We start from the raw sequence: 9,221 nt of genomic DNA, 5'->3' as shown, positions 1-9,221 counted from the left end.
TGGCAGGTCCGTTTGGAGGTGGGAGGGGTTGGCAAAGGGGCGAGTTTCTCCGCTCCTCCGGGAGGCTAGGGGTTCGCGGCGCGCGGGGATGTCAGGGACGGCGGGTGTCTGGGGTCTGGGCTGGTGCTGTGCTCTTAGGGAGGGACCCTAAGCTTTTCCGGGGCGGGGAAAGATGCAGAAAAGAGAGAAGTTTAGCTTTTGGAGCCAGAATGGCTTTGAGACCCTGCAAGCTCTTCTTCCAGTCCAACTGCAATTTATCTTGTACCCAAGGGGTACAACACTAAATTATTCAGATAATTCAGTCCAGCCGCTTCCAAACAAAATCGAATGTCATCCTAAGCTTTGGGACAGGAGGCAGGAAGAAACAGGGCACACTCGAAGTATTCCAAACACTGCTTTAAGTATCTTTGTGCTTCGGAGATGCTAAATGGGATTCAACTGGCGGTGCCAAGGAGCGAGGACTCAGGGGCCCATTTTTTTATGGGGAAGCTCCTCTTCCCCTTGATCCCTACTCCTATTCTAGACGCCAACCCCGTAGGAGCCTGCGGATTGCCGCGGCGGTAGGTTTAGATTCTGAAACAGCAGGAGGGTGAGCGTTAGAGTGGGAGCCATTGGGAGAGTCCTTGGAGTTGCCATGGAGGGCTGGAGAAAGGAGGCAGTTTAAGCATTGTAGGGCAACGGGAAAAGGACAGGAAGAATGTAGGCTGTCCTACGTCATTCGAACATCTTCGGGAAGATTGACGGGCACGAGTAAACTGCTCACCAGTGTGCCCTAAATACGCTCGGGGCAATGTTAGTCTGGGAAATAACTTCATCTTCCAGATGCTTTTTCCTCGGTTTATGCCGTCTCAAGTTCTGGAGCCGAGCTGCTGCTCTGGGCTGGGGTGTGGAGGACCGCGGATGCAGTTACAGCCGGGTAACCGGGCTGGAAACACCAGAGATGGACGTTTTCTGCGACGGTAAGTAGGGACCACCCTTGGTTTCACTTTGTCCCTGGGTAAACTTTTGAAGACCCAGGGCCTTTAAAAAGTGAGAGCTTAGGATGGAGGAAATGGGTGCAATGAAATAAAGGGCTCTCTCCCACTCAGAACCAGTGAGCTTCTACTGGAACCAAGGAGCCAAACTGATTCCTAACCTAGTACAGTGTCTAGGTAGAGGATCATAATAATTAGAATGGGATGTGAGAAGTGATTGCAATTTTAATAAATATGCTCTTTTGGAAAACAGTGTGCAGGGGTTCTTGAAGTTGAAATATGTAATGCAGATACAATTTGTCTTCAGTAAGGGAAGATTTGGGTTCAGTCATGTTTAGGATAAGATAAGCTGTCCCTGTTGTGACTGTAACACGGAAAACATTTATTAATTTTAGGCACAAAGACAGACCATGTAGAAAGGCTAAAAACAATGAAACAATAAGTGTCGCCTAAGTTGATAATATGAAAGTGAAGTGGAAGACAATTATTTTAATAATTCGAGAGAAGGAAAAATGGTCTCACTGTGTGAATATTTATGGAGGAAGTTTTGGCCTGACACATTCAGATAATTTCCTGCTTTCCTAGAATAGAACTGTTGTTAATGAAGTGAGTGGTTTATTTTAAATATAATGTCATAATCAAATTCAAATACATATATGTATATACATATATGCACGCATATATGTGTGTATATACACACATATGTATATATGCACATGTGTACACACACACATATATATATATACACATACACACACCTCTCTTTATTGGAGGTATAATAAGACTCAATTTGAATTCCCAGTTTGAATCTCAGAATCAACTGCAGTGATTCGAAATTGTACTTTGCACAGTAGTTCTCTAATTGGTTGACACCTCTGCAGTGACATGTAGTTATACAGTTGTATGGTAAATATGGACTTTGAAGATGAGTGTGGGAGTAATTAATAAGCACTAATAGTTTACAAGGATGGAAAACAATCCCTTCATACTTTATAAATAACCAGAATGCAAATTGTTTTAACCACCTGCTTGTCTTGATTTTATAATCCTTTATTCTTCCTAGCAGTGCCACGGGTATCCAGAGGTTTAAATCACCCCTGACTCTTCTAGACAGGAGACTATAGAGAACTCAGGGTGAGTAGTTTGCTGCCATCCCAGTATTAAGCCAATCTCTTTGCTGGTTCTACTGACTGAGTTTCCTACGAAAAGAGTGGTTGCCTTTCTCTCTTGTGGCCAGTGCCATTTTATAACCTCCTCAGAATCTAATTCATTAAGTACTAAGTTCCCATTTATCCAGGCAAAAATGAATATTTATTCCTATTACCCAATCTCTGCCTGGAACTTGGCCCTAAAATCTGGGAATTAAGGACTTTCACAAGTTCTCTCAGAACTTGCTGCTGTTGACCTCCTGCTTTGCCCTTGCTTTGTTAGAGATCTTGCTTTTGAAACTTTGACATCTCTACATGAGCTGCCCTGTTCCATTCATTTATTCAATCCTCATTTTTAAGAACCCAACATAGATCGATCTCTCACAGTAGAACTACTTTTGAACTCAAATTTTGCGCTACCTGTATGCATTTTTAATCTAGCCCTCTGACACCCACAATGGCCTAGGTGCCAGGCTTGTACACATTGGCTGCTCTATCCACCACACCCTGGTGCTGACAATCACTCCACCAAGTCTGTTTTTGAAGACAGTGTACATATGAACTAGGCCTTAAAACATTTTGAAAAGTCAGGAACATTTAAGATAACTGCTTATTATATAAGTGTAACTTGATTATAGAAAATTGCTGTGTTTTATTTTCAATATAAGGTTTTTAGTGACTCTTCAGCAACGTTAGAAACTGAGTTGAATTTCTTACATTATATGGAAATGGGCCATAATTCGATTGTTACATAATATTAGTATTCTGTTTCAACTGTTCTTATTTCATTGTTGTTTCTAAATTTCAGCTGTTTAAAAAGACTTCAAATCTTATTAGGATAATCTCGATTGTTTCACTGATTTCCAAACTTGTAAGTGCAATGAATCTGCAGTTCTACTTGGAAAGATAATCATTTTAAGTTGAATGAGAATGACATCACAATCATACCTGTGAAATCTAAAATGTCTAATAAAGTAGATTCCTATGTCTGAACTTCAATTTTAAGGCACAGCTGTGGATGCAGGACTGATGCCATCTGGTGCAAGTCCACAGAATAAGAGAGAAAATTTACCCAGGGTGTGCCATGCACTGGCTTTTCTGGGAATGACAAGGTGCCAGGATTTGTTTTTGGTTCACTTGCAGGGGTGGAAACTTGGAACTAGGTGAGTAAAAAATATGCAATATTCTATTTTTAGCTTGACATTCCATGTTTCCAATTTTGTCTATAGTTTCAAAATAAGTGCAATAGAGTTAAAAATTTTTAATGGCCAAAATTCTAAACATTGTAAATGGTTAAACCATTATGGATAGTGGGAAATGATTATTTTTTCTAATTCATACCTACTAATATAGAGACTTTTAGAATACTAATGTAGTACATAGAAAGTACTTGCAGAATACTGTACTCTCTTTTTATTTTTATAGCTACTCTGAGGTACTTGTGCTTATTTAAGCTAAATCCACAATTTAAACTCTGGGACTACTAGGAAATCACTGTCAGCTGTCTGTGTCACATAAAGGGAAAATTAAACATTGAGTTGTAGATCTTTGATGTTGATTTTTTGTTTGTTTGAATCAGTGAAATCAAGTCTCCATTTTTTACTTTGTCTACACAAAATAAAGTTATAGATAAAATAATGATCTGAATAATTACCTGAGTAGTTAGCATTTTACCATATAAGAACTTGAGTAAGCAGAAGGGCAGACCTGTGTTTAGAGAGTACTGAGAACATAATAGACACTCAGAAAAAAACTTCCTGATGGATTAAGCTAAAACCCCTCTTATTTGTCTTAATAGCAGCTATTTTACACAGTAATCCTGATTATTTCCTCCACTTTGGTCTGTTTAGGCACTGGTGGGTTCAAGATATACTTTTGTTTTATTAATATGATTCTATGAAGTTTCTTGAACTTGAATATATACAGATTCTTCAGGCAAGATATTTTTTACTTTCAGATAAAAATTTTCTTATTGGGAATCAAGGTGGATTGCTATCTTGAAATTACTGGACTGAACAGCGGCATTAACAAAGTAGGGGTTTCGTTTTGTTCTCATGTAACAAGGAGGTTGAGGGTCGGCTAGTACTGGTGTTGGTTCAGCAGCTCACAGATGTCAGCGTCAAGGTGGCCCCTGAGGTTCCCATGGCTTTTCCCGTAGGTTCCAAGATGGTTGTTACAGTTCCCCTCAAGAAGATGGAGGAAACCCAAAGGGAAAACAGAGCATGCCAGTTTGAGTCCACTTCCGTTTAAAGAGCTTTCGGCAGCCCAGCAACTTTTGCTTACATCTCATTGGCCAGACTGTGTCATTGGCTCCTGCTATGTCTTAAGATTGGCTGAGAAAGGTAGTTTTTGTAGCTGGACATACAACTGCCTTCAACAAAAATCTGAGTTCTCTTGATAAGGAAGAAGATAATGGTGGATCTTGGGTGAACAACTTGTAGTCTGTGCCCTGGATACAAAATACAGTAGTAAAGAAGCATGATGCTTGAAACATATCAAAACTGTAGCTCCTTCACAACTGGCAACTCCAAGCAACACTGCTGTGCTCTGAGAGAGTGAGTAGAGTGAAGACGTGTTAGGTTTTCTCATGAAACACTTACCAGGACTGCCCTTCTCTCTCAGCCCTTGCCCCTATCAGGCTTTTCTAGAGGAAGATGCTGGGAAGCTGCACACTGTCTTGGAGGACATAATCTCTTCATGGAGGTTTGAAATGGGATGAGGAATGTTCTCCCTTGCTACTTCCACATCTGCTTCATTTATCTCTTCTCTGATTTTCCTGACAACTTTTTGGTGGAATCTAGTTGTGTATTTGATCCCCATAAAAGGATCATTTCTTTCATGCACAGGGGAGGGTAATCTATGTGAAGAAAGGCTACTTTACTCCCTTCTGTGACTCCACCACCAATCTAGGAATATCCTGGAAGAATTGCTTCTCAGAGCTGCTTCCATAAGCAGCCTACATCCTGGCTAAGCAAAGGGAGAAGAAACACTTCCCACATCCAGGGCTGTCCAAAAGAACTTTCTGTGATGACAGAAATGTTCTATATTTGAACTGTCTTATATGGTAGCCACTAGCCACATGTGGTTGGCAAACACTTGAAATGTGGCTACTGTGATTGAGGAGGTAAATTTTAATTTTATTTACTTTTAAATAATTTAAATGTAAATAGCCACATGTGGCCAGTGTCTATTGTGCTGTAGAGCATAGTACATACCTTTCTCTTTCCTGCGTTTTAGAACTTGCTGGGTGTGTGTATGGGGAAGGGGGTGGTTAGAGTCACCACGTAAGTCACATGCTTGGTGTTCCATGGTCTTCACTGTTCCACCTTGCCATTGAATTTGTCTCTCAGAGGAAAAGAAAACATGATATTTTGGAACTAAATTCAAGATGTTAACTTGACATTTACACATTGAACGTATGTATAAGTGGAATGGTCTCCTGGGAACAGATCCTGTGATTGATTTTAGTAATAAATGATGATGGGAAAGGGATAGTGCTGGTCATTTAACATTCCTAGTGAACATTATGTGTTCCTAGTCAAAGTCAGCAGAGATTATTTTATTCTGTTGTGTAATTCATTCTGTGTTACTTTATTTTTTTAATATTGTGGCTGCTAAATGATACTTCATGTCTGTTTTTCAAAATACTTTGTGGTTTATACTTTTAAAAGGCTGTGAAATAAAAAAATAATTATATGTAACTCAGCTTGGTGTGTGTGTGAATTATTATTACCCATACTTTTTGAAGAGTTAATTAGGATGAGGTAAATGGATGGAAGGAAATATTTATTTTTGTATCAGATTTTCTTTATAATGGGCATGTTTATATGCCAATTAACGTTATTTTTTAAAAATATTAAATGATTCTTTCCTTGTATACAGAGTTTGGGTAAAATATGAGGGTGGCAATGGTATTGAGTAATTTTTTCAAGTGTCTGGGTGTTTTTCTACGCTGAGCATCACTTGACTTTTGTCTCAGTGTCCTGTTTTGGTTTGTCTTTTATTAATGAGTTGTATGATTCTTAAAAATATCCTAGACGCTACTCCTTTATCCCAATATATGCTTTGCAGTAATTTTCTTCTAGTTTCTGGATAGCCTATTCATTTTCTTAACAATGTCTTTAAGAGAGGGATTTCAAAATTTTGAAGATAAATTTATCCACTGTTTTCTTTTATTGCTTTCCATGTACTCTTCCTGTCTTTTAGGTCACAAAAATATACTCCTGTGCTTTCTTCTAGACTAGAAGCTTTATAGTTTTAACTTTTACTATGTCTGTTATCTATCTCAAATTAATTTTTGTATATGCTATGAGGTAAAGATTGGGTTCTCCCCCGGCCTATATATGAACAGTTCCCCCCGCCGCCATTTATTGAGAAGACTTTCCTGTCCCCATTGGATTGCTTTGGCATTTCAGTCAAAAATCAAATGACTATTTTTTTTTTTTTTTTTTTGCGGTACTTGGGCCTCTCACTGTTGTGGCCTCTCCTGTTGTGGAGCACAGGCTCCGGACTCACAGGCTCAGCGGCCATGGCTCACGGGCCCAGCCGCTCCGCGGCACATGGGATCTTCCCGGACCGGGGCACGAACCCGTGTCCCCTGCATCGGCAGGTGGACTCTCAACCACTGCGCCACCAGGGAAGCCCCTCAAATAACTATTGATTTGACTATGTGGGACTATTTCTGGGCTCTGTATTCCATTACGTAAGGTCATCCTTAGGCTACTACCTCAGTGTCTTGATTACTGTATTTTCACAATAAGTCTTGGTATTCACCACAAAATGTTACGAATCTGAACTTTTTAAAAATAAACTTCTACTAAAGATTTAGTTTACACACAAAAAGTAATTTCAGTTGAAAATGGTTAAATTCAGTAAGAAAACCCGACTATGATACCAGGCTTCCTTTATTCTTGCTTGTAGCCCCACCCATAATCTGAATCAAGATCTAGAGTTGAACTTGGTTAAAAGGATCCTTATAAGTAGAAAATATCCTTTTTTTCTGTTTTTATAGTTGAGAACAAACTGTACTTTTTAAAGAGACTTTTTACTAGAAAGCTAGAGTGATACAAAACAAACCAAAAAGCATAGAAGCTCATGAGTTGTTAAGGTCCCAGCCTCTTTACCAACCTAAGTCTAGCCACAGATTGGACTGCCTGGCTCAAGTATCAGGACATCCATTCTGATGTTTTCCACTCATCTCCACGGTGGCTGACATTTGAGTGGTTGGATACCAGATCATGCTTTTTAGAAATCTAGCTGAGGTAGTTTGATTGGCACCAAATCATGTCTCATGCCCCATTTTATTTGCATGCAGTTTTCCAGACGCACTATTTCTTGTCCTTCACACATCTCAACTGGGGACTCATTGTGAAGTCTCAACCCATTATAGGAAAAGCAAATGGTCGCATCCATCTCCTACTACTATAATCTCACCCCACTCCTCAGAGCTAACAGTTCTTAACAGTTTGCTATCATCTTTTGAAATGATATTCTGTGTATTTTCATGCTCTTACAATGTGACTTTGACATTGAGAGATAGGGTCTGTATCCCTTCCCCTGGAATCTGGGCAGGCTTGCGACAGTAGAAATTGGCAGAAGTGACACCGACTTATGAAACTAGGTCAGGAGAGGCAACGCAGTTTCTCCATCGTTTGATGGAATATCTACTTTTGGAGCCCTGAGTCACCATGTAATATTGCAGTATCCTGAGGCCATCATCATTTTCTGAAGAAGCTCAGGCAAAGGGAGAGGCCCCTTGTAGGGGCTGTAGTTGAGTGTCCCCACAGATGAATAACTCAGTGAATAACTGTTGAGTCCTCGCAGCTCCTTCCAGACTTCCTGGAGCAGAGACCAGGCAGTCTCACTGTACCCTGTCTGATTCCTGGTGGTTGTTTTAATTCACTAAGTTTGGGAGAGTTTGTTATAGCAATAGTAACTGGAGAATATGTCTTAGAAAATTTTAATAAAAATAGAATCATCTTTATTTTAAATTGCTGCTAGAATTCTCAGCAATTTAACAAGCATATGCTACTGATAGACATGAAATTCATTGCCAATTTTTCTACAGATTGTATTTATACAAGTACGATTGTTGGGTTAATTGGTTTAGAAATCTCAAGAGTTGGTAGATACTGACAATCTCAATCTTAAATGACTGTGCCAGTATCGATCCATCTGCTTTCCTATACTATTTGACATTATGGGTCTTTTAAAAATTTGCCATGATAGTGAACAAAAAACAATAGAACCTTATTGGTTTGATCTGAACCAAAGAGGACTTTGTTCCTCGTTTCATGTTTATTGGCCATTTTAATTTCCTCAGCTCTAAGTACCTATTCATATTTTTTACCTATTTTTCTTACAGGTTGTTTATCTTTTTATAAGTAATTTATATATACTAGAGATATATAATGACTACATATATAATGAATATATACATAACATAATACATATATAGTGACTATATATATATATAAAATCACTAAACATGTGCGCATATATACATACAATCAGTAATCATTCATCAGCCGGAAGTTGAAACTTTTTTCTCCTAGTCAGTTGTCTGTGTGTTAACTTTGTTTTTATTTTATCATACTGATGTTTAAAACTGTATATACACATTGTTTAACTGCCATAACTATTTGTGGTAGCACAGTCGTCTCCCTCATTTTATCTTCATTTTTCAAAATTTTCTTGGCTATTTGTGTGTGTGTGTGTGTGTGTGTGTGTGTGTGTGTGTGTGTATTTCACATAAAAAGTTAAGAATCAGGGACTTCCCTGGTGGCCCAGTGGTTAAGACTCTTTGCTCACAATGCAGAGGGCCCGGGTTCGATCCCTGGCCAGGGAACTAGATCCCTCCTGCCACAACTAAGAGCCTGCATGCCGTAACTAAAAAAGATCCCTCATGCTGCAACGAAGATCTCGCAGGCTTAAATATTTAAAAAAAAAAAGAAGAAGAAGTTAAGAATTTGTCAATTTCCATTAAGTAAAACTCCTTTGGATTCTGGTTGGGATTACATTGAATTTATACATTAATGTTGGAGAAGAATTGGCATCTTTTAGTCCTTTAATGATGGCTTAGATTGTTCACCACATATGG

At 39.0% G+C, this 9,221-nt stretch overlaps 1 non-coding gene across 1 annotated transcript; it reads left to right on the top strand.

Moving 5' to 3' along the window:
* The first annotated feature begins 8,896 nt into the window (after positions 1-8,896).
* TRNAV-CAC (transfer RNA valine (anticodon CAC)) lies at positions 8,897-8,969 on the top strand. The gene has a single exon. It is a non-coding gene; the product is annotated as a tRNA-Val (tRNA).
* Positions 8,970-9,221: the final 252 nt, after the last annotated feature.

This window comes from Delphinus delphis, chromosome 5 (assembly GCF_949987515.2).
Source record: "Delphinus delphis chromosome 5, mDelDel1.2, whole genome shotgun sequence".
In the NCBI taxonomy this organism is placed as follows: Eukaryota; Metazoa; Chordata; class Mammalia; order Artiodactyla; family Delphinidae; genus Delphinus; species Delphinus delphis.
The sequence above is the reverse complement of the archived record's forward strand: the minus strand, read 5'-3'. Positions and strand labels throughout refer to the sequence as shown.